At 35.5% G+C, this 23811-nt stretch overlaps 8 non-coding genes across 8 annotated transcripts; all 8 read left to right on the plus strand.

The window, feature by feature from the left end:
* The first annotated feature begins 3318 nt into the window (after positions 1-3318).
* TRNAI-AAU (transfer RNA isoleucine (anticodon AAU)) lies at positions 3319-3392 on the plus strand. Its single transcript has one exon. It is a non-coding gene; the product is annotated as a tRNA-Ile (tRNA).
* Positions 3393-4180: 788 nt separating this feature from the next.
* On the plus strand, positions 4181-4254 carry TRNAI-AAU (transfer RNA isoleucine (anticodon AAU)). The gene has a single exon. It is a non-coding gene; the product is annotated as a tRNA-Ile (tRNA).
* Positions 4255-7005: 2751 nt separating this feature from the next.
* Positions 7006-7079, plus strand: TRNAI-AAU (transfer RNA isoleucine (anticodon AAU)). Its single transcript has one exon. It is a non-coding gene; the product is annotated as a tRNA-Ile (tRNA).
* Positions 7080-9382: 2303 nt separating this feature from the next.
* TRNAI-AAU (transfer RNA isoleucine (anticodon AAU)) lies at positions 9383-9456 on the plus strand. Its single transcript has one exon. It is a non-coding gene; the product is annotated as a tRNA-Ile (tRNA).
* Positions 9457-10898: 1442 nt separating this feature from the next.
* On the plus strand, positions 10899-10972 carry TRNAF-AAA (transfer RNA phenylalanine (anticodon AAA)). The gene has a single exon. It is a non-coding gene; the product is annotated as a tRNA-Phe (tRNA).
* An 8824-nt stretch (positions 10973-19796) lies between these two features.
* TRNAI-AAU (transfer RNA isoleucine (anticodon AAU)) lies at positions 19797-19870 on the plus strand. Its single transcript has one exon. It is a non-coding gene; the product is annotated as a tRNA-Ile (tRNA).
* A 789-nt stretch (positions 19871-20659) lies between these two features.
* Positions 20660-20733, plus strand: TRNAI-AAU (transfer RNA isoleucine (anticodon AAU)). The gene has a single exon. It is a non-coding gene; the product is annotated as a tRNA-Ile (tRNA).
* Positions 20734-21313: 580 nt separating this feature from the next.
* TRNAF-AAA (transfer RNA phenylalanine (anticodon AAA)) lies at positions 21314-21387 on the plus strand. Its single transcript has one exon. It is a non-coding gene; the product is annotated as a tRNA-Phe (tRNA).
* Positions 21388-23811: the final 2424 nt, after the last annotated feature.

Raw genomic sequence — 23811 nt, forward strand, 5'->3', positions numbered from 1 at the left:
CTCCCTAGGCCACCCGGGCTTCCTTCCTCCAGGCCAACGGCTTGTCAAATTGCCCAGGACGGGCTCCATGGCTCTTGGGCAGTCGTCCCCCGGGCGTCCGGGGCTCCATCCCTGCCGACGGCATGCAAAAGTGCCCGGGACGGGCTCCATACGTCCCGGGCAGTCCTCCCCCGGGCGTCCGGGGCACCCATCTCCAGGAGGCCAACAGCATGGCAAAGTACCCGGGACGGGCTCCATGGGTCCCGGGCAGTCCTCCCCCAGGCATCCGGGGCTTCCATCTCCAGGCCAACGGCAGGTAAAAGTGCCCAGGACGGGCTCCACGGGTCCCTGGCAGTCCTCCCCCCGGGCGTCCGGGGCTCCCTTCCCCAGGCCAACGGCATGTCAAAGTGCCCAGGATGGGCTCCACGGGCCCCGGGCGTCCGGGGCTCCCTTCCCCAGGCCAACGGCATGCCAGAGTGCCCAGGACGGGCTCCACGAGTCCCGGGCGTCCGGGGCTCCCTTCCCCGGGACACCGGCTTGTCAGAGTGCCCATGACGGGCTCCACGGGTCCCGGGTATCTGGGACTCCCTTCCCCGGGCCAACGGCATGCCGGAGTTCCCAGGACAGGCTCCACGGGTCCCGGGCGTCCGGGGCTCCCTTCCCCGGTCCGACGGCTTGTCAGAGTGCCCAGGACGGGCTCCACGGTTCCCGGGCGTCCGGGGTTCCCTTCCCCGGGTCAGCGGCATGTCAGAGTGCCCAGGACGAGTTCCACGGGTCCCGGGCAGTCCTCCCCCGGGCGTCCGGGGCTCCCTTCCCCGGGCCGTCGGCAGGTCAGAGTGCCCAGGACGGGCTCCATGGGTCCCGGGCAGTCCTCCCCCCGGGCGTCCGGGGCTCCCTTCCCCGGGCCGACGGCAGGTCAGAGTGCCCAGGACGGGCTCCACGGGTCCCGGGCAGTCCTCCCCCCGGGGGTCCGGCGCTCCCTTCTCCAGGCCGATGGCAGGTCAGAGTGACCAGGACGGGCTCCACGGGTCCCGGGCAGTCCTCTCCCGGGCGTACGTGGTTGTCCGACAGATTCGGGCAGATGTGCTTTTACGAACCGGATCGGAATCGGCCCAAATAATAATAATAATAATAATCCACATTTGTAAGGCGCACAATCACCCGTAAGGGTCTCTAGGCGCTAGGGGCCGTCGGGAAGATTAAGCAAGCTATTGCCCAGAGTCACATGGTGCTGGGCTAATCTGTGGCCGGTGCCGGGGATCGAACCCTGATCTCTGGGATGCTCGAGGGTTACTACGCGCTCTACAAAAACCTTAAATAAAAAAAATCTCCAGATTCCGGAGTCAGCCGCCCTAGCCGCAGCGCCAGCTATTTCCCAGAGTCACCTGGTGCTGGGCTAATCTGCCGCCGGTGCCGGGGATCGAACCGTGATCTCCAGATTCTGGAGTCAGCCTCCCTAGCCGCGGCGCCAGCTATTTCCCCGAGTCACGTGGTGCTGGGCTAATCTGCGGCCGGTGCCGGGGATCGAACCCTGATCTCTGGGATGCTCGAGGGTTACTACGCGCTCTACAAAAACCTTAAATAAAAAATCTCCAGATTCCGGAGTCAGCCACCCTAGCCGCGGCGCCAGCTATTTCCCAGAGTCACCTGGTGCTGGGCTAATCTGCCGCCGGTGCCGGGGATCGAACCGTGATCCCCAGATGGGGATATCCCAAAAATCTGGCATGGATACGGCCCGCCAGGACAGGTTTGGGCACCCCTGTCCTAGGTTAACTATCATTTGCCCTTCTTCATATGCTGGACCTCCAGGTAGTTGTGCAAAATGGCCTGTTAGCTCAGATGGTTAGAGCGTGGTGCTAATAATGCCAAGGTCACAGGTTCGATCCCTGTACAGGCGAAGTTTAATTGTTTGAACAAAGATGAATTTTTCTTGTGTCTCATTTTGGACTGTTTATCTCCTTGAATCACACGCTGCTTGAAGGATTGGATGGAATCAGTAGCATTTCATCATCTGCTAATTCTTCAAAAGTACTCTATATATTTAGTGAGCCTATTAGTTTAGTCTGTTAGAGCATGAAGTTAAAAACGCAAAGGACATAATTTCAATCAGTCTCCAAGCCAATACTTGATTCTCCTTTAATGTTGAAAATAGATGTGTTTTCTTCTGTATCATGTTTACCTCTATATTTCCTTTGCGCAGAAGCTGATAGAATGATTAGATGAATCAATTGAATATAGGTGATGAATTTTTATTTATTGCTAAACCACGTGGAAAAAACTTTACTGGTTCAAAATTCTAACACTAAGTATGGAAATCTCTTTTGTATTGCAATTTTTTTGAAGTCATATTAGTTTCTTCATGTTGATAATATGAAAGTTAATTCGTATTAAACAGCTGAAATTAAGCTTTCCTAATCTCCCGGTTGAACTAACATTAGCACTGCTTCCTGTGCTGGTCCTCCACAAGATATGAAATTTGGCCTGTTAGCTCAGTTGGTTAGAGCGTGGTGCTAATAACGCCAAGGTCACAGGTTCGATCAGTGTACAGGCCAAGTTTAATTCTTTGAAAAAAGATGAATTTTTCTTGTGTCTCATTTTGGACTGTTTATCTCCTTGGATCAAACGCTGCTTGAAGGATTGGATGAATACATTTGATATAATTATAGAATTAATTACTATTCTTAAAGCGCCTGGAATATCTATTAATGGTTCTAAGTTCTAACGCCAAGTAACTAAATCTCTTATTTATTGCAATTGATTGAGATCTTTTTTGTTTAGTCTTGTTGATAATATATAAAGATACTATGAATGTAAACAGCTGAATATAAGCTTTTTAACTATCCCGGATTAACAATCAGTAGGACTTCATCATCTGCTTCATCTTTAATAGTATACTATATATTGAGTGAGACTATTAGTTTAGTCTGTTAGAGCATGAAGTTAAAAACGCCAAGGACATAATTTCAATCAGTCTCCAAGCCAATACTTGATGCTCCTTTAATGTTGAAAATAGATGTATTTTTTTCTGTATCATGTTTACCTCCATATTTCCTTTGCGCAGAAGCTGATAGAATGATTAGATGAATCAATTGAATATAGGTGATGATTTTTTATTTATTGCTAAACCACGTGGAAAAAACTTTACTGGTTCAAAATTCTAACACTAAGTATGGAAATCTCTTTTGTATTGCAATTTTTTTGAAGTCATATTAGTTTCTTCATGTTGATAATATGAAAGTTAATTCGTATTAAACAGCTGAAATTAAGCTTTCCTAATCTCCCGGTTGAACTAACATTAGCACTGCTTCCTGTGCCGGTCCTCCAGAAGATATACAAATTGGCCTGTTAGCTCAGTTGGTTAGAGTGTGGTGCTAATAACGCCACGGTCACAGGTTCGATCCCTGTACAGGCCAAGTTTAATTCTTTAAAAAAGATGAATTTTTCTTGTGTCTCATTTTGGACTGTTTATCTCCTTGGATCAAACGCTGCTTGAAGGATTGGATGAATACATTTGATATAATTATAGAATTAATTACTATTCTTAAAGCGCCTGGAATATCTATTAATGGTTCTAAGTTCTAACGCCAAGTAACTAAATCTCTTATTTATTGGAATTTATTGAGATCATTTTTGTTTAGTCTTGTTGATAATATATAAAGATACTATGAATGTAAACAGCTGAATATAAGCTTTCCAACTATCCCGGATTAACAATCAGTAGGACTTCATCATCTGCTTCATCTTCAATAGTATACTATATATTTACTGAGACTATTAGTTTAGTCTGTTAGAGCATGAAGTTAAAAACGCCAAGGACATACTTTCAATCAGTCTCCAAGCCAATACTTGATGCACCTTTAATGTTGAAAATAGATGTATTTTCTACTGTATCATGTTTATCTCTATATTTCCTTTGAGGAGAAGCTGATAAAATGATTAGATGAATCAATTCAATATAGGTGATGACTATTTATTTATTGCTTAACCACATGGAAAAAGCGTTAATGGTTCTAAGTTCTAACACTAAGTATGAACATCTCTTTTGTATTGTAATTTTTTTAAGTCATATTAGTTTCTTCATGTTGATAATATATAACAATAACTTCATGGTATACTGCTGAAATGAAGCTTTCCAAATCTCCTGGGTTAACTATCATTTGCCCTTCTTCATATGCTGGACCTCAAGGTAGTTATGCAAAATGGCCTGTTAGCTCAAATGGTTAGAGCGTGGTGCTAATAACGCCAAGGTCACAGGTTCGATCCCTGTACAGGCCAAGTTTAATTGTTTGAACAAAGGTGAATTTTTCTTGTGTCTCATTTTGGACTGTTTATCTCCTTGAATCACACGCTGCTTGAAGGATTGGATGGAATCAGTAGCATTTCATCATCTGCTAATTCTTCAAAAGTATTCTATATATTTAGTGAGCCTATTAGTTTAGTCTATTAGAGCATGAAGTTAAAAACGCAAAGGACATAATTTCAATCAGTCTCCAAGCCAATACTTGATGCTCCTTTAATGTTGAAAATAGATGTATTTTCTTCTGTATCATGTTTACCTCCATATTTCCTTTGCGCAGAAGCTGATAGAATGATTAGATGAATCAATCGAATATAGGTGATGAATATTTATTTATTGCTAAACCACGTGGAAAAAACGTTACTGGTTCAAAATTCTAACACTAAGTATGGAAATCTCTTTTGTATTGCAATTTTTTTGAAGTCATATTAGTTTCTTCATGTTGATAATATGAAAGTTAATTCATATTAAACAGCTGAAATTAAGCTTTCCAAATCTCCCGGTTGAACTATCATTAGCACTGCTTCCTGTGCTGGTCCTCCAGAAGATGTGAAATTTGGCCAGTTAGCTCAGTTGGTTAGAGCGTGGTGCTAATAACGCCAAGGTCACAGATTCGATCACTGTACATGCCAAGTTTAATTCTTTGAAAAAAGATGAATTTTTCTTGTGTCTCATTTTGGACTGTTTATCTCCTTGAATCACACGCTGCTTGAAGGATTGTATGGAATCAGTAGCATTTCATCATCTGCTAATTCTTCAAAAGTATTCTATATATTTAGTGAGCCTATTAGTTTAGTCTGTTAGAGCATGAAGTTAAAAACGCAAAGGACATAATTTCAATCAGTCTCCAAGCCAATACTTGATGCTCCTTTAATGTTGAAAATAGATGTATTTTCTTCTGTATCATGTTTACCTCTATATTACCTTTGCGCAGAAGCTGATAGAATGATTAGATGAATCAATTGAATATAGGTGATGAATATTTATTTATTGCTAAACCACGTGGAAAAAACTTTACTGGTTCAAAATTCTAACACTAAGTATGGAAATCTCTTTTGTATTGCAATTTTTTTGAAGTCATATTAGTTTCTTCATGTTGATAATATGAAAGTTAATTCATATTAAACAGCTGAAATTAAGCTTTCCAAATCTCCCGGTTGAACTATCATTAGCACTGCTTCCTGTGCTGGTCCTCCAGAAGATGTGAAATTTGGCCAGTTAGCTCAGTTGGTTAGAGTGTGGTGCTAATAACGCCAAGGTCACAGGTTCGATCACTGTACATGCCAAGTTTAATTCTTTGAAAAAAGATGAATTTTTCTTGTGTCTCATTTTGGACTGTTTATCTCCTTGGATCAAACGCTGCTTGAAGGATTGGATGAATACATTTGATATAATTATAGAATTAATCACTATTCTTAAAGCGCCTGGAATATCTATTAATGGTTCTAAGTTCTAACGCCAAGTAACTAAATCTCTTATTTATTGCAATTTATTGAGATCTTTTTTGTTTAGTCTTGTTGATAATATATAAAGATACTATGAATGTAAACAGCTGAATATAAGCTTTCCAACTATCCCGGATTAACAATCAGTAGGACTTCATCATCTGCTTCATCTTCAATAGTATGCTATATATTTAGTGACTCTATTAGTTTAGTCTGTTAGAGCATAAATTTAAAAACGCCAAGGACATACTTTCAATCAGTCTCCAAGCCAATACTTGATGCTCCTTTAATGTTGAAAATAGATGTATTTTCTACTGTATCATGTTTATCTCTATATTTCCTTTGAGGAGAAGCTGATAAAATGATTAGATGAATCAATTCAATATAGGTGATGAATATTTATTTATTGCTTAACCACATGGAAAAAACGTTAATGGTTCTAAGTTCTACCACTAAGTATGAAAATCTCTTTTGTATTGTAATTTTTTTTAAGTCATATTAGTTTCTTCATGTTGATAATATATAACAATAACTTCATGGTAAACTGCTGAAATTAAGCTTTCCAAATCTCCTAGGTTAACTATCATTTGCCCTTCTTCATATGCTGGACCTCCAGGTAGTTGTGCAAAATGGCCTGTTAGCTCAGATGGTTAGAGCGTGGTGCTAATAACGCCAAGGTCACAGGTTCGATCCCTGTACAGGTGAAGTTTAATTGTTTGAACAAAGATGAATTTTTCTTGTGTCTCATTTTGGACTGTTTATCTCCTTGAATCACACGCTGCTTGAAGGATTGGATGGAATCAGTAGCATTTCATCATCTGCTAATTCTTCAAAAGTATTCTATATATTTAGTGAGCCTATTAGTTTAGTCTGTTAGAGCATGAAGTTAAAAACGCAAAGGACATAATTTCAATCAGTCTCCAAGCCAATACTTGATTCTCCTTTATGTTGAAAATAGATGTGTTTTCTTCTGTATCATGTTTACCTCTATATTTCCTTTGCACAGAAGCTGATAGAATGATTAGATGAATCAATTGAATATAGGTGATGATTTTTTATTTATTGCTAAACCACGTGGAAAAAACTTTACTGGTTCAAAATTCTAACACTAAGTATGGAAATCTCTTTTGTATTGCAATTTTTTTGAAGTCATATTAGTTTCTTCATGTTGATAATATGAAAGTTAATTCGTATTAAACAGCTGAAATTAAGCTTTCCTAATCTCCCGGTTGAACTAACATTAGCACTGCTTCCTGTGCCGGTCCTCCAGAAGATATACAAATTGGCCTGTTAGCTCAGTTGGTTAGAGCGTGGTGCTAATAACGCCAAGGTCACAGGTTCAATCCCTGTACAGGCCAAGTTTAATTCTTCAAAAAAGATGAATTTTTCTTGTGTCTCATTTTGGACTGTTTATCTCCTTGGATCAAACGCTGCTTGAAGGATTGGATGAATACATTTGATATAATTATAGAATTAATTACTATTCTTAAAGCGCCTGGAATATCTATTAATGGTTCTAAGTTCTAACGCCAAGTAACTAAATCTCTTATTTATTGGAATTTATTGAGATCATTTTTGTTTAGTCTTGTTGATAATATATAAAGATACTATGAATGTAAACAGCTGAATATAAGCTTTCCAACTATCCCGGATTAACAATCAGTAGGACTTCATCATCTGCTTCATCTTCAATAGTATACTATATATTTACTGAGACTATTAGTTTAGTCTGTTAGAGCATGAAGTTAAAAACGCCAAGGACATACTTTCAATCAGTCTCCAAGCCAATACTTGATGCACCTTTAATGTTGAAAATAGATGTATTTTCTACTGTATCATGTTTATCTCTATATTTCCTTTGAGGAGAAGCTGATAAAATGATTAGATGAATCAATTCAATATAGGTGATGACTATTTATTTATTGCTTAACCACATGGAAAAAGCGTTAATGGTTCTAAGTTCTAACACTAAGTATGAACATCTCTTTTGTATTGTAATTTTTTTAAGTCATATTAGTTTCTTCATGTTGATAATATATAAGAATAACTTCATGGTATACTGCTGAAATGAAGCTTTCCAAATCTCCTGGGTTAACTATCATTTGCCCTTCTTCATATGCTGGACCTCAAGGTAGTTATGCAAAATGGTCTGTTAGCTCAAATGGTTAGAGCGTGGTGCTAATAATGCCAAGGTCACAGGTTCGATCCCTGTACAGGCGAAGTTTAATTGTTTGAACAAAGGTGAATTTTTCTTGTGTCTCATTTTGGACTGTTTATCTCCTTGAATCACACGCTGCTTGAAGGATTGGATGGAATCAGTAGCATTTCATCATCTGCTAATTCTTCAAAAGTATTCTATATATTTAGTGAGCCTATTAGTTTAGTCTGTTAGAGCATGAAGTTAAAAACGCAAAGGACATAATTTCAATCAGTCTCCAAGCCAATACTTGATTCTCCTTTAATGTTGAAAATAGATGTGTTTTCTTCTGTATCATGTTTACCTCTATATTTCCTTTGCACAGAAGCTGATAGAATGATTAGATGAATCAATTGAATATAGGTGATGAATATTTATTTATTGCTAAACCACGTGGAAAAAACTTTACTGGTTCAAAATTCTAACACTAAGTATGGAAATCTCTTTTGTATTGCAATTTTTTTTAAGTCATATTAGTTTCTTCATGTTGATAATATGAAAGTTAATTCGTATTAAACAGCTGAAATTAAGCTTTCCAAATCTCCCGGTTGAACTATCATTAGCACTGCTTCCTGAGCTGGTCCTCCAGAAGATGTACAAATTGGTCTGTTAGCACAGTTGGTTAGAGCGGGGTGCTAATAACGCCAAGGTCACATGTTCAATCAGTGTACAGGCCAAGTTTAATTCTTTGAAAAAAGATGAATTTTTCTTGTGTCTCATTTTGGACTGTGTATCTCCTTGGATCAAACGCTGCTTGAAGGATTGGATGAATACATTTGATATAATTGTAGAATTAATTACTATTCTTAAAGCGCCTGGAATATCTATTAATGGTTCTAAGTTCTAACGCCTAGTAACTAAATCTCTTATTTATTGCAATTGATTGAGATCATTTTTGTTTAGTCTTGTTGATAATATATAAAGATACTATGAATGTAAACAGCTGAATATAAGCTTTCCAACTATCCCGGATTAACAATCAGTAGGACTTCATCATCTGCTTCATCTTTAATAGTATACTATATATTTAGTGAGACTATTAGTTTAGTCTGTTAGAGCATGAAGTTAAAAACGCCAAGGACATCATTTCAATCAGTCTCCAAGCCAATACTTGATGCTCCTTTAATGTTGAAAATAGATGTATTTTCTTCTGTATCATGTTTACCTCCATATTTCCTTTGAGCAGAAGCTGATAGAATGATTAGATGAATCAATTGAATATAGGTGATGATTTTTTATTTATTGCTAAACCACGTGGAAAAAACTTTACTGGTTCAAAATTCTAACACTAAGTATGGAAATCTCTTTTGTATTGCAATTTTTTTGAAGTCATATTAGTTTCTTCATGTTGATAATATGAAAGTTAATTCGTATTTAACAGCTGAAATTAAGCTTTCCTAATCTCCCGGTTGAACTAACATTAGCACTGCTTCCTGTGCCGGTCCTCCAAAAGATATACAAATTGGCCTGTTAGCTCAGTTGGTTAGAGCGTGGTGCTAATAACGCCAAGGTCACAGGTTCGATCCCTGTACAGGCCAAGTTTAATTCTTTAAAAAAGATGAATTTTTCTTGTGTCTCATTTTGGACTGTTTATCTCCTTGGATCAAACGCTGCTTGAAGGATTGGATGAATACATTTGATATAATTATAGAATTAATTACTATTCTTAAAGCACCTGGAATATCTATTAATGGTTCTAAGTTCTAACGCCAAGTAACTAAATCTCTTATTTATTGGAATTTATTGAGATCATTTTTGTTTAGTCTTGTTGATAATATATAAAGATACTATGAATGTAAACAGCTGAATATAAGCTTTCCAACTATCCCGGATTAACAATCAGTAGGACTTCATCATCTGCTTCATCTTCAATAGTATACTATATATTTACTGAGACTATTAGTTTAGTCTGTTAGAGCATGAAGTTAAAAACGCCAAGGACATACTTTCAATCAGTCTCCAAGCCAATACTTGATGCACCTTTAATGTTGAAAATAGATGTATTTTCTACTGTATCATGTTTATCTCTATATTTCCTTTGAGGAGAAGCTGATAAAATGATTAGATGAATCAATTCAATATAGGTGATGACTATTTATTTATTGCTTAACCACATGGAAAAAGCGTTAATGGTTCTAAGTTCTAACACTAAGTATGAACATCTCTTTTGTATTGTAATTTTTGTAAGTCATATTAGTTCCTTCATGTTGATAATATATAACAATAACTTCATGGTATACTGCTGAAATGAAGCTTTCCAAATCTCCTGGGTTAACTATCATTTGCCCTTCTTCATATGCTGGACCTCAAGGTAGTTATGCAAAATGGCCTGTTAGCTCAAATGGTTAGAGCGTGGTGCTAATAACGGCAAGGGCACAGGTTCGATCCCTGTACAGGCGAAGTTTAATTGTTTGAACAAAGGTGAATTTTTCTTGTGTCTCATTTTGGACTGTTTATCTCCTTGAATCACACGCTGCTTGAAGGATTGGATGGAATCAGTAGCATTTCATCATCTGCTAATTCTTCAAAAGTATTCTATATATTTAGTGAGCCTATTAGTTTAGTCTGTTAGAGCATGAAGTTAAAAACGCAAAGGACATAATTTCAATCAGTCTCCAAGCCAATACTTGATGCTCCTTTAATGTTGAAAATAGATGTATTTTCTTCTGTATCATGTTTACCTCCATATTTCCTTTGCGCAGAAGCTGATAGAATGATTAGATGAATCAATTGAATATAGGTGATGAATATTTATTTATTGCTAAACCACGTGGAAAAAACGTTACTGGTTCAAAATTCTAACACTAAGTATGGAAATCTCTTTTGTATTGCAATTTTTTTGAAGTCATATTAGTTTCTTCATGTTGATAATATGAAAGTTAATTCATATTAAACAGCTGAAATTAAGCTTTCCAAATCTCCCGGTTGAACTATCATTAGCACTGCTTCCTGTGCTGGTCCTCCAGAAGATGTGCAAATTGGCCTGTTAGCTCAGTTAGTTAGAGCGTGGTGCTAAAAACGCCAAGGTCACAGGTTCGATCCCTGTACAGGCCAAGTTTAATTCTTTGAAAAAAGATGAATTTTTCTTGTGTCACATTTTGGACTGTTTATCTCCCCGGATCAAACGCTGCTTGAAGGATTGGATGAATACATTTGATATAATTATAGAATTAATTACTATTCTTAAAGTGCCTGGAATATCTATTAATGGTTCTAAGTTCTAACGCCAAGTAACTAAATCTCTTATTTATTGCAATTTATTGAGATCTTTTTTGTTTAGTCTTGTTGATAATATATAAAGATACTATGAATGTAAACAGCTGAATATAAACTTTCCAACTATCCCGGATTAACAATCAGTAGGACTTCATCATCTGCTTCATCTTCAATAGTATGCTATATATTTAGTGACTCTATTAGTTTAGTCTGTTAGAGCATGAAGTTAAAAACGCCAAGGACATACTTTCACTCAGTCTCCAAGCCAATACTTGATGCTCCTTTAATGTTGAAAATAGATGTATTTTCTACTGTATCATGTTTATCTCTATATTTCCTTTGAGGAGAAGCTGATAAAATGATTAGATGAATCAATTCAATATAGGTGATGAATATTTATGTATTGCTTAACCACATGTAAAAAACGTTAATGGTTCTAAGTTCTAACACTAAGTATGAAAATCTCTTTTGTATTGTAATTTTTTTAAGACATATTAGTTTCTTCATGTTGATAATATATAACAATAACTTCATGGTAAACTGCTGAAATTAAGCTTTCCAAATTTCCTGGGTTAACTATCATTTGCCCTTCTTCATTTGCTGGACCTCCAGGTAGTTGTGCAAAATGGCCTGTTAGCTCAGATGGTTAGAGCGTGGTGCTAATAACGCCAAGGTCCCAGGTTCGATCCCTGTACAGGCCAAGTTTAATTGTTTGAACAAAGATGAATTTTTCTTGTGTCTCATTTTGGACTGTTTATCTCCTTGAATCACACGCTGCTTGAAGGATTGGATGGAATCAGTAGCATTTCATCATCTGCTAATTCTTCAAAAGTATTCTATATATTTAGTGAGCCTATTAGTTTAGTCTGTTAGAGCATGAAGTTAAAAACGCAAAGGACATAATTCCAATCAGTCGCCAAGCCAATACTTGATGCTCCTTTAATGTTGAAAATAGATGTATTTTCTTCTGTATCCTGTTTACCTCTATATTTCCTTTGCGCAGAAGCTGATAGAATGATTAGATGAATCAATTGAATATAGGTGATGAATATTTATTTATTGCTAAACCACGTGGAAAAAACTTTACTGGTTAAAAATTCTAACACTAAGTATGGAAATCTCTTTTGTATTGCAATTTTTTTTTAGTCATATTAGTTTCTTCATGTTGATAATATGAAAGTTAATTCATATTAAACAGCTGAAATTAAGCTTTCCAAATCTCCCGGTTGAACTATCATTAGCACTGCTTCCTGTGCTGATCCTCCAGAAGATGTGAAATTTGGCCTGTTAGCTCAGTTGGTTAGAGCGTGGTGCTAATAACGCCAAGGTCACAGGTTCGATCACTGTACAGGCCAAGTTTAATTCTTTGAAAAAAGATGAATTTTTCTTGTGTCTTATTTTGGACTGTTTATCTCCTTGGATCAAACGCTGCTTGAAGGATTGGATGAATACATTTGATATAATTATAGAATTAATTACTATTCTTAAAGCGCCCAGAATATCTATTAATGGTTCTAAGTTCTAAAGCCAAGTAACTAAATCTCGTATTTATTGCAATTTATTGAGATAATTTTTGTTTAGTCTTGTTGATAATATATAAAGATACTATGAATGTAAACAGCTGAATATAAGCTTTCCAACTATCCCGGATTAACAATCAGTAGGACTTCATCATCTGCTTCATCTTCAATAGTATGCTATATATTTAGTGAGACTATTAGTTTAGTCTGTTAGAGCATGAAGTTAAAAATGCCAAGGACATACTTTCGATCAGTCTCCAAGCCAATACTTGATGCACCTTTAATGTTGAAAATAGATGTATTTTCTACTGTATCATGTTTATCTCTATATTTCCTTTGAGGAGAAGCTGATAAAATGATTAGATGAATCAATTCAATATAGGTGATGAATATTTATTTATTGCTTAACCACATGGAAAAAACGTTAATGGTTCTAAGTTCTAACACTAAGTATGAAAATCTCTTTTGTATTGTAATTTTTTTTTAAGTCATATTAGTTTCTTCATGTTGATAATATATAACAATAACTTCATGGTAAACTGCTGAAATTAAGCTTTCCAAATCTCCTGGGATAACTATCATTTACCCTTCTTCATATGCTGGACCTCCAGGTTGATGTGCAAAATGGCCTGTTAGCTCAGATGGTTAGAGCGTGGTGCTAATAACGCCGAGGTCACAGGTTTGATCCCTGTACAGGCCAAGTTTAATTGTTTGAACAAAGATGAATTTTTCTTGTGTCTCATTTTGGACTGTTTATCTCCTTGAATCACACGCTGCTTGAAGGATTGGATGGAATCAGTAGCTTTCATCATCTGCTAATTCTTCTAAAGTATTCTATATATTTAGTGAGCCTATTAGTTTAGTCTGTTAGAGCATGAAGTAAAAAACGCAAAGGACATAATTTCAATCAGTCTCCAAGCCAATACTTGATGCTCCTTTAATGTTGAAAATAGATGTATTTTCTACTGTATCATGTTTATCTCTATATTTCCTTTGAGGAGAAGCTGATAAAATGATTAGATGAATCAATTCAATATAGGTGATGAATATTTATGTATTGCTTAACCACATGTAAAAAACGTTAATGGTTCTAAGTTCTAACACTAAGTATGAAAATCTCTTTTGTATTGTAATTTTTTTAAGACATATTAGTTTCTTCATGTTGATAATATATAACAATAACTTCATGGTAAACTGCTGAAATTAAGCTTTCCAAATTTCCTGGGTTAACTATCATTTGCCCTTCTTCATTTGCTGGACCTCCAGGTAGTTGTGCAAAATGGCCTGTTAGCTCAGATGGTTAGAGCGTGGTGCTAATAATGCCAAGGTCACAGGTTCGATCCCTGTACAGGCCAAGTTTAATTGTTTGAACAAAGATGAATTTTTCTTGTGTCTCATTTTGGACTGTTTATCTCCTTGAATCACACGCTGCTTGAAGGATTGGATGGAATCAGTAGCATTTCATCATCTGCTAATTCTTCAAAAGTATTCTATATATTTAGTGAGCCTATTAGTTTAGTCTGTTAGAGCATGAAGTTAAAAACGCAAAGGACATAATTCCAATCAGTCGCCAAGCCAATACTTGATGCTCCTTTAATGTTGAAAATAGATGTATTTTCTTCTGTATCCTGTTTACCTCTATATTTCCTTTGCGCAGAAGCTGATAGAATGATTAGATGAATAAATTGAATATAGGTGATGAATATTTATTTATTGCTAAACCACGTGGAAAAAACTTTACTGGTTAAAAATTCTAACACTAAGTATGGAAATCTCTTTTGTATTGCAATTTTTTTTGTCATATTAGTTTCTTCATGTTGATAATATGAAAGTTAATTCATATTAAACAGCTGAAATTAAGCTTTCCAAATCTCCCGGTTGAACTATCATTAGCACTGCTTCCTGTGCTGGTCCTCCAGAAGATGTGAAATTTGGCCTGTTAGCTCAGTTGGTTAGAGCGTGGTGCTAATAACGCCAAGGTCACAGGTTCGATCACTGTACAGGCCAAGTTTAATTCTTTGAAAAAAGATGAATTTTTCTTGTGTCTCATTTTGGACTGTTTATCTCCTTGGATCAAACGCTGCTTGAAGGATTGGATGAATACATTTGATATAATTATAGAATTAATTACTATTCTTAAAGCGCCCGGAATATCTATTAATGGTTCTAAGTTCTAAAGCCAAGTAACTAAATCTCGTATTTATTGCAATTTATTGAGATAATTTTTGTTTAGTCTTGTTGATAATATATAAAGATACTATGAATGTAAACAGCTGAATATAAGCTTTCCAACTATCCCGGATTAACAATCAGTAGGACTTCATCATCTGCTTCATCTTCAATAGTATGCTATATATTTAGTGACTCTATTAGTTTAGTCTGTTAGAGCATGAAGTTAAAAACGACAAGGACATACTTTCAATCAGTCTCCAAGCCAATACTTGATGCTCCTTTAATGTTGAAAATAGATGTATTTTCTACTGTATCATGTTTATCTCTTTATTTCCTTTGAGGAGAAGCTGATAAAAAGATTAGATGAATCAATTCAATATAGGTGATGAATATTTATTTATTGCTTAACCACATGGAAAAAACGTTAATGGTTCTAAGTTCTAACACTAAGTATGAAAATCTCTTTTGTATTGTAATTTTTTTTTAAGTCATATTAGTTTCTTCATGTTGATAATATATAACAATAACTTCATGGTAAACTGCTGAAATTAAGCTTTCCAAATTTCCTGGGTTAACTATCATTTGCCCTTCTTCATTTGCTGGACCTCCAGGTAGTTGTGCAAAATGGCCTGTTAGCTCAGATGGTTAGAGAGTGGTGCTAATAACGCCAAGGTCCCAGGTTCGATCCCTGTACAGGCCAAGTTTAATTGTTTGAACAAAGATGAATTTTTCTTGTGTCTCATTTTGGACTGTTTATCTCCTTGAATCACACGCTGCTTGAAGGATTGGATGGAATCAGTAGCATTTCATCATCTGCTAATTCTTCAAAAGTATTCTATATATTTAGTGAGCCTATTAGTTTAGTCTGTTAGAGCATGAAGTTAAAAACGCAAAGGACATAATTCCAATCAGTCGCCAAGCCAATACTTGATGCTCCTTTAATGTTGAAAATAGATGTATTTTCTTCTGTATCCTGTTTACCTCTATATTTCCTTTGCGCAGAAGCTGATAGAATGATTAGATGAATCAATTGAATATAGGTGATGAATATTTATTTATTGCTAAACCACGTGGAAAAAACTTTACTGGTTAAAAATTCTAACACTAAGTATGGAAATCTCTTTTGTATTGCAATTTTTTTGAAGTCATATTAGTTTCTTCATGTTGATAATATGAAAGTTAATTCATATTAAACAGCTGAAATTAAGCTTTCCAAATCTCCCGGTTGAACTATCATTAGCACTGCTTCCTGTGCTGGTCCTCCAGAAGATGTGAAATTTGGCCTGTTAGCTCAGTTGGTTAGAGCGTGGTGCTAATAACGCCAAGGTCACAGGTTCGATCACTGTACAGGCCAAGTTTAATTCTTTGGAAAAAGATGAATTTTTCTTGTGTCTTATTTTGGACTGTTTATCTCCTTGGATCAAACGCTGCTTGAAGGATTGGATGAATACATTTGATATAATTATAGAATTAATTACTATTCTTAAAGCGCCCAGAATATCTATTAATGGTTCTAAGTTCTAAAGCCAAGTAACTAAATCTCGTATTTATTGCAATTTATTGAGATAATTTTTGTTTAGTCTTGTTGATAATATATAAAGATACTATGAATGTAAACAGCTGAATATAAGCTTTCCAACTATCCCGGATTAACAATCAGTAGGACTTCATCATCTGCTTCATCTTCAATAGTATGCTATATATTTAGTGAGACTATTAGTTTAGTCTGTTAGAGCATGAAGTTAAAAATGCCAAGGACATACTTTCAATCAGTCTCCAAGCCAATACTTGATGCACCTTTAATGTTGAAAATAGATGTATTTTCTACTGTATCATGTTTATCTCTATATTTCCTTTGAGGAGAAGCTGATAAAATGATTAGATGAATCAATTCAATATAGGTGATGAATATTTATTTATTGCTTAACCACATGGAAAAAACGTTAATGGTTCTAAGTTCTAACACTAAGTATGAAAATCTCTTTTGTATTGTAATTTTTTTTTAAGTCATATTAGTTTCTTCATGTTGATAATATATAACAATAACTTCATGGTAAACTGCTGAAATTAAGCTTTCCAAATCTCCTGGGATAACTATCATTTACCCTTCTTCATATGCTGGACCTTCAGGTTGATGTGCAAAATGGCCTGTTAGCTCAGATGGTTAGAGCGTGGTGCTAATAACACCGAGGTCACAGGTTTGATCCCTGTACAGGCCAAGTTTAATTGTTTGAACAAAGATGAATTTTTCTTGTGTCTCATTTTGGACTGTTTATCTCCTTGAATCACACGCTGCTTGAAGGATTGGATGGAATCAGTAGCTTTCATCATCTGCTAATTCTTCTAAAGTATTCTATATATTTAGTGAGCCTATTAGTTTAGTCTGTTAGAGCATGAAGTAAAAAACGCAAAGGACATAATTTCAATCAGTCTCCAAGCCAATACTTGATGCTCCTTTAATGTTGAAAATAGATGTATTTTCTACTGTATCATGTTTATCTCTATATTTCCTTTGAGGAGAAGCTGATAAAATGATTAGATGAATCAATTCAATATAGGTGATGAATATTTATGTATTGCTTAACCACATGTAAAAAACGTTAATGGTTCTAAGTTCTAACACTAAGTATGAAAATCTCTTTTGTATTGTAATTTTTTTAAGACATATTAGTTTCTTCATGTTGATAATATTTAACAATAACTTCATGGTAAACTGCTGAAATTAAGCTTTCCAAATTTCCTGGGTTAACTATCATTTGCCCTTCTTCATTTGCTGGACCTCCAGGTAGTTGTGCAAAATGGCCTGTTAGCTCAGATGGTTAGAGCGTGGTGCTAATAATGCCAAGGTCACAGGTTCGATCCCTGTACAGGCCAAGTTTAATTGTTTGAACAAAGATGAATTTTTCTTGTGTCTCATTTTGGACTGTTTATCTCCTTGAATCACACGCTGCTTGAAGGATTGGATGGAATCAGTAGCATTTCATCATCTGCTAATTCTTCAAAAGTATTCTATATATTTAGTGAGCCTATTAGTTTAGTCTGTTAGAGCATGAAGTTAAAAACGCAAAGGACATAATTCCAATCAGTCGCCAAGCCAATACTTGATGCTCCTTTAATGTTGAAAATAGATGTATTTTCTTCTGTATCCTGTTTACCTCTATATTTCCTTTGCGCAGAAGCTGATAGAATGATTAGATGAATAAATTGAATATAGGTGATGAATATTTATTTATTGCTAAACCACGTGGAAAAAACTTTACTGGTTAAAAATTCTAACACTAAGTATGGAAATCTCTTTTGTATTGCAATTTTTTTTAAGTCATATTAGTTTCTTCATGCTGATAATATGAAAGTTAATTCATATTAAACAGCTGAAATTAAGCTTTCCAAATCTCCCGGTTGAACTATCATTAGCACTGCTTCCTGTGCTGGTCCTCCCGAAGATGTGAAATTTGGCCTGTTAGCTCAGTTGGTTAGAGCGTGGTGCTAATAACGCCAAGGTCACAGGTTCGATCACTGTACAGGCCAAGTTTAATTCTTTGAAAAAAGATGAATTTTTCTTGTGTCTCATTTTGAACTGTTTATCTCCTTGGATCAAACGCTGCTTGAAGGATTGGATGAATACATTTGATATAATTATAGAATTAATTACTATTCTTAAAGCGCCCGGAATATCTATTAATGGTTCTAAGTTCTAAAGCCAAGTAACTAAATCTCGTATTTATTGCAATTTATTGAGATAATTTTTGTTTAGTTTTGTTGATAATATATAAAGATACTATGAATGTAAACAGCTGAATATAAGCTTTCCAACTATCCCGGATTAACAATCAGTAGGACTTCATCATCTGCTTCATCTTCAATAGTATGCTATATATTTAGTGAGACTATTAGTTTAGTCTGTTAGAGCATGAAGTTAAAAATGCCAAGGACATACTTTCAATCAGTCTCCAAGCCAATACTTGATGCACCTTTAATGTTGAAAATAGATGTATTTTCTACTGTATCATGTTTATCTCTATATTTCCTTTGAGGAGAAGCTGATAAAATGATTAGATGAATCAATTCAATATAGGTGATGAATATTTATTTATTGCTTAACCACATGGAAAAAACGTTAATGGTTCTAAGTTCTAACACTAAGTATGAAAATCTCTTTTGTATTGTAATTTTTTTTAAGTCATATTAGTTTCTTCATGTTGATAATATATAACAATAACTTCATGGTAAACTGCTGAAATTAAGCTTTCCAAATCTCCTGGGATAACTATCATTTACCCTTCTTCATATGCTGGACCTCCAGGTTGATGTGCAAAATGGCCTGTTAGTTCAGATGGTTAGAGCGTGGTGCTAATGACGCCGAGGTCACAGGTTTGATCCCTGTACAGGCCAAGTTTAATTGTTTGAACAAAGATGAATTTTTCTTGTGTCTCATTTTGGACTGTTTATCTCCTTGAATCACACGCTGTTGAAGGATTGGATGGAATCAGTAGCTTTCATCATCTGCTAATTCTTCTAAAGTATTCTATATATTTAGTGAGCCTATTAGTTTAGTCTGTTAGAGCATGAAGTAAAAAACGCAAAGGACATAATTTCAATCAGTCTCCAAGCCAATACTTGATGCTCCTTTAATGTTGAAAATAGATGTATTTTCTTCTGTATCATGTTTACCTCTATATTTCCTTTGCGCAGAATCTGATAGAATGATTAGATGAATCAAATGAATATAGGTGATGAATATTTATTTATTGCGAAACCACGTGGAAAAAACGTTACTGGTTCAAAATTCTAACACTGAGTATGGAAATCTCTTTTGTATTGCAATTTTTTTGAAGTCATATTAGTTTCTTCATGTTGATAATATGAAAGTTATTTCATATTAAACAGCTGAAATTAAGCTTTCCAAATCTCCCGGTTGAACTATCATTAGCACTGCTTCCTGTGCTGGTCCTCCAGAAGATGTGCAAATTGGCCTGTTAGCTCAGTTGGTTAGAGCGTGGTGCTAATAACGCCAAGGTCACAGGTTCGATCCCTGTACAGGCCAGGTTTAATTCTTTGAAAAAAGATGAATTTTTCTTGTGTCTCATTTTGGACTGTTTATCTCCTTGGATCAAACGCTGCTTGAAGGATTGGATGAATACATTTGATATAATCATAGAATTAATTACTATTCTTAAAGCGCCTGGAATATCTATTAATGGTTCTAAGTTCTAACGCCAAGTAACTAAATCTCTTATTTATTGGAATTTATTGAGATCATTTTTGTTTAGTCTTGTTGATAATATATAAAGATACTATGAATGTAAACAGCTGAATATAAGCTTTCCAACTATCCCGGATTAACAATCAGTAGGACTTCATCATCTGCTTCATCTTCAATAGTATACTATATATTTACTGAGACTATTAGTTTAGTCTGTTAGAGCATGAAGTTAAAAACGCCAAGGACATACTTTCAATCAGTCTCCAAGCCAATACTTGATGCACCTTTAATGTTGAAAATAGATGTATTTTCTACTGTATCATGTTTATCTCTATATTTCCTTTGAGGAGAAGCTGATAAAATGATTAGATGAATCAATTCAATATAGGTGATGACTAATTAATGATTGCTTAACCACATGGAAAAAGCGTTAATGGTTCTAAGTTCTAACACTAAGTATGAACATCTCTTTTGTATTGTAATTTTTTTAAGTCATATTAGTTTCTTCATGTTGATAATATATAACAATAACTTCATGGTATACTGCTGAAATGAAGCTTTCCAAATCTCCTGCGTTAACTATCATTTGCCCTTCTTCATATGCTGGACCTCAAGGTAGTTATGCAAAATGGCCTGTTAGCTCAGATGGTTAGAGCGTGGTGCTAATAACGCCAAGGTCACAGGTTCGATCCCTGTACAGGCCAAGTTTAATTGTTTGAACAAAGATGAATTTTTCTTGTGTCTCATTTTGGACTGTTTATCTCCTTGAATCACACGCTGCTTGAAGGATTGGATGGAATCAGTAGCATTTCATCATCTGCTAATTCTTCAAAAGTATTCTATATATTTAGTGAGCCTATTAGTTTAGTCTGTTAGAGCATGAAGTTAAAAACGCAAAGGACATCATTTCAATCAGTCTCCAAGCCAATACTTGATGCTCCTTTAATGTTGAAAATAGATGTATTTTCTTCTGTATCATGTTTACCTCCATATTTCCTTTGCGCAGAAGCTGATAGAATGATTAGATGAATCAATTGAATATAGGTGATGAATATTTATTTATTGCTAAACCACGCGGAAAAAACGTTACTGGTTCAAAATTCTAACACTAAGTATGGAAATCTCTTTTGTATTGCAATTTTTTTGAAGTCATATTAGTTTCTTCATGTTGATAATATGAAAGTTAATTCATATTAAACAGCTGAAATTAAGCTTTCCAAATCTCCCGGATGAACTATCATTAGCACTGCTTCCTGTGCTGGTCCTCCAGAAGATGTGCAAATTGGCCTGTTAGCTCAGTTAGTTAGAGCGTGGTGCTAAATACGCCAAGGTCACAGGTTTGATCCCTGTACAGGCCAAGTTTAATTCTTTGAAAAAAGATGAATTTTTCTTGTGTCTCATTTGGACTGTTTATCTCCTTGGATCAAACGCTGCTTGAAGGATTGGATGAATACATTTGATATAATTATAGAATTAATTACTATTCTTAAAGCGCCTGGAATATCTATTAATGTTTCTAAGTTCTAACGCCAAGTAACTAAATCTCTTATTTATTGCAATTTATTGAGATCTTTTTTGTTTAGTCTTGTTGATAATATATAAAGATACTATGAATGTAAACAGCTGAATATAAGCTTTCCAACTATCCCGGATTAACAATCAGTAGGACTTCATCATCTGCTTCATCTTCAATAGTATGCTATATATTTAGTGACTCTATTAGTTTAGTCTGTTAGAGCATGAAGTTAAAAACGCCAAGGACATACTTTCAATCAGTCTCCAAGCCAATACTTGATGCTCCTTTAATGTTGAAAATAGATGTATTTTCTATTGTATCATCTTTATCTCTATATTTCCTTTGAGGAGAAGCTGATAAAATGATTAGATGAATCAATTCAATATAGGTGATGAATATTTATGTATTGCTTAACCACATGGAAAAAACGTTAATGGTTCTAAGTTCTAACACTAAGTATGAAAATCTCTGTTGTATTGTAATTTTTTTTAAGTCATATTAGTTTCTTCATGTTGATAATATATAACAATAACTTCATGGTAAACTGCTGAAATTAAGCTTTCCAAATCTCCTGGGTTAACTATCATTTGCCCTTCATCATTTGCTGGACATCCAGGTAGCTGTGCAAAATGGCCTGTTAGAGCGTGGTGCTAATAATGCCAAGGTCACAGGTTCGATCCCTGTACAGGCCAAGTTTAATTGTTTGAACAAAGATGAATTTTTCTTGTGTCTCATTTTGGAGTGTTTATCTCCTTGAATCACACGCTGCTTGAAGGATTGGATGGAATCAGTAGCATTTCATCATCTGCTAATTCTTCAAGAGTATTCTATATATTTAGTGAGCCTATTAGTTTAGTCTGTTAGAGCATGAAGTTAAAAACGCAAAGGACATAATTTCAATCAGTCTCCAAGCCAATACGTGATGCTCCTTTAATGTTGAAAATAGATGTATTTTCTTCTGTATCATGTTTACCTCTATATTTCCTTTGCGCAGAAGCTGATAGAATGATTAGATGAATCAATTGAATATAGGTGATGAATATTTATTTATTGCTAAACCACGTGGAAAAAACTTTACTGGTTAAAAATTCTAACACTAAGTATGGAAATCTCTTTTGTATTGCAATTTTTTTGAAGTCATATTAGTTTCTTCATGTTGATAATATGAAAGTTAATTCATATTAAACAGCTGAAATTAAGCTTTCCAAATCTCCCGGTTGAACTATCATTAGCACTGCTTCCTGTGCTGGTCCTCCAGAAAATGATAAATTTGGCCTGTTAGCTCACTTGGTTAGAGCGTGGTGCTAATAACGCCAAGGTCACAGGTTCGATCACTGTACAGGCCAAGTTTAATTCTTTGAAAAAAGATGAATTTTTCTTGTGTCTCATTTTGGACTGTTTATCTCCTTGGATCAAACGCTGCTTGAAGGATTGGATGAATACATTTGATATAATTATAGAATTAATTACTATTCTTAAAGCGCTCGGAATATCTATTAATGGTTCTAAGTTCTAACGCCAAGTAACTAAATCTCCTATTTATTGCAATTTATTGAGATCATTTTTGTTTAGTCTTGTTGATAATATATAAAGATACTATGAATGTAAACAGCTGAATATAAGCTTTCCAACTATCCCGGATTAACAATCAGTAGGACTTCATCATCTGCTTCATCCTCAATAGTATGCTATATATTTAGTGAGACTATTAGTTTAGTCTGTTAGAGCATGAAGTTAAAAACGCCAAGGACATACTTTCAATCAGTCTCCAAGCCAATACTTGATGCACCTTTAATGTTGAAAATAGATGTATTTTCTACTGTATCATGTTTATCTCTATATTTCCTTTGAGGAGAAGCTGATAAAATGATTAGATGAATCAATTCAATATAGGTGATGAATATTTATTTATTGCTTAACCACATGGAAAAAACGTTAATGGTTCTAAGTTCTAACACTAAGTATGAAAATCTCTTTTGTATTGTAATTTTTTTAAAAGTCATATTAGTTTCTTCATGTTGATAATATATAACAATAACTTCATGGTAAACTGCTGAAATTAAGCTTTCCAAATCTCCTGGGTTAACTATCATTTACCCTTCTTCATATGCTGGACCTCCAGGTTGATGTGCAAAATGGCCTGTTAGCTCAGATGGTTAGAGCGTGGTGCTAATAACGCCGAGGTCACAGGTTTGATCCCTGTACAGGCCAAGTTTAATTGTTTGAACAAAGATGAATTTTTCTTGTGTCTCATTTTAGACTTTAT

The sequence above is a fragment of the Lissotriton helveticus genome, chromosome 4_1 (assembly GCF_964261635.1).
Source record: "Lissotriton helveticus chromosome 4_1, aLisHel1.1, whole genome shotgun sequence".
NCBI lineage: Eukaryota > Metazoa > Chordata > Amphibia > Caudata > Salamandridae > Lissotriton > Lissotriton helveticus.